Below are 2500 nucleotides of genomic sequence, written 5' to 3'. Positions count from 1 at the left end.
CACATACTGAAATGAATTACTGGAGAAATAAATTATGTCTCACATCATAACATTTAACATTGTACTTGTGCATAATTGGAGCTATGCAGCCCAATGTGATTCTTGCATTATGGTGAGGATAAATAACTGCAGGAGGGAGAAAATATCTTAACTTCTCCTTTAAATAAAACAAAATTCAGAGGACTCCGTATCATCACAAGAACACTAGTTCCTTCTCTGCAATTTACACTTACTGTCCATTATTAATACCTGCTTTGTCACAAAGAGTCAGGTGTCCCAAAGACTCAAGTGTGTTGAAAGCCAGCACAAAAACAACACTAAATATTTCAGGGGAACCAGGACCTGTTCCAGCTGTTTAGTGTATCATCCAGCCCTAATTTTGACCATCTTCCTGTGGATGACCAAAGACTTCTAAAATGAAAAATAACAAAATTTAGGAGTTTTCAGGGATATGATTAAAACAAATATAGAACCTTGCTTTAAAATAAACTAGACCTACCTCCTCCTGGAAAGAAAAGTTTTACCTATTAAGCATCATCCAGTAACAGAGATTACAGAGGAAAAGGTTCAGGATAGAAATCAGAAGCTTGTACATTGTCATTGTTTTATTTTTGTATTATTTAGTACTCTATGTTCCTAGTACTCCACATAAATATCAGATCAAAATATATATGAATGAAAAACATTCTTGTTTGGATTTGAAGTGCTTAACGTTAATTAGATACAGATGCCTCAGATGGCCATTACATTATTGTACTATATTGTCAATGCTACTACCTCATAGAGAACAGATCCTAAAGTGCTATATCTGATTTCATTTTGCTAGGCATTACAACATTTCTACCCAGGTAAGAAATGGATTTATTTATTCAGATTCTTGCGCTACTGGCTTTAGGAAGGAAAAGGTAGAAATACTGTTTCTTTCTCTTCTAATACATGTTTCTAAATTACATGAAAGAAGCAGAAGTGCAAGCCATTCTAACTTAATAACAAAAGATCAGCGATTTTATTTTGTTTATATTGATGAATTGAATAAGCAATCTTCAAAGATAAGCAGTCAAACAAAGTTGAGATTGAAAGCATTCCAGAAAGCAACCAGACAACCAAGTCAGATATCCAGTAGGAAAATAAAGGCAATAGGTTGCCTTCTCACACCTTTCCAGGCTGTTTTATGGAACTGCAGGTCCTCACATGGGACCTATATTGTTACATATGCTTAGAGAGGTCAGTAGGGAAAAGCCTGGGGATTTATTTATTTATCACTGTTTGAGGTGATAAATTTATCAGTATTTGAGGAGAAGAGAGAGGATGGCCTCTTGAATGTTGCTCATCAAATTGAATTTTGAATGGTTTTGTATTGTTGAAATTTTCAACATGAGCTACTTTTGTACTTGGAAAAATGGAAACACGTTATTAATAATCTGAAGATGGTTGGCACCATATAAGGTACATTTTGATATCACTGGGCTGAACCATGAACTCCTTCATTATTTCTTAGGCTCTTGTGAGGAAAAGGGGACTTCTGCCTTGTTAAAAAATTGGGAGTACTTTATATTTGCATTGTTATATGTTCCTTTTACAGATTAAAACAGTATAAAAATGGAATAATGTCTATGTAATATGTCCAAGTTCAGCATTTTCATGACCTGGCAGTATAAGAGGAAGAGTGGTCTGTGCAGTAAAGCCAAAAACACTGTGTTGCCAATCCCATCTCTTCTACTTGCTTACTGTTTTACAGTTTACTGTTTTCTAAGACTCAAGAAACATGAATATCTGAACTGCTGAATTTTCACCATTACAGCTGTAGTCAATATGCTCTTTAGACACTTAGCTGATCCTGTGACAACAAAGTTTTCTATCTCAAGATGTGCACCCTGTATTTGCAGATATTTTAGAAAGGTTTTCCCTTTGCAATTCTTCATTTGAATTTTCCTTTTTGTAAAACAAACTCTTTACAGTTACTTTTTCTTTAAATGACTATTAGTGCTACATGTAAGAAGAGTTATATGGGCCTTCATCCAGCCCCACTTGGAAAACAGAAGTTTTTCCACTGGCTTTCACAGAGTTTAAAACAAGACCTATAAGTGTTAAGCTTTGTTTTAAAAAATACATTGAAGATGGTGCAGATTTTCTTCATATATATATGGTAGGACAGAAAAACATTCTAGAAGTCAAAATCAAATTTTGACAATACTTGATAAAATTATGAACCTCAGTATGTTTCCAGATATTCTGAAAGCATCGTAGTATATTACCATCCTGGTAAAAGCCAGGGATGGGATTCATTTGATGAACTGCAGGTATCTGCCTCTCTTCTGGAGAAACAGGCACATTTTAGGTTTGAGTCATTGTGTTTATTAGCAGAGGTACAGGTATTCAAGGAGTAGATCCTTGTCCAGCTGAGTCCAACTGAGTGGAAATAACTTATTATGGGGTCAGTACAGACTCTGCTGATGACAACTGTATTCACTTCCATACTTCTAGTCAGTAGCTAATGTAA

The sequence above is a fragment of the Empidonax traillii genome, unplaced genomic scaffold (assembly GCF_003031625.1).
Source record: "Empidonax traillii isolate 1590-97213 ecotype Southwest subspecies unplaced genomic scaffold, ASM303162v1 scaffold8:size5222938, whole genome shotgun sequence".
NCBI lineage: Eukaryota > Metazoa > Chordata > Aves > Passeriformes > Tyrannidae > Empidonax > Empidonax traillii.
The sequence above is the reverse complement of the archived record's forward strand: the minus strand, read 5'-3'. Positions refer to the sequence as shown.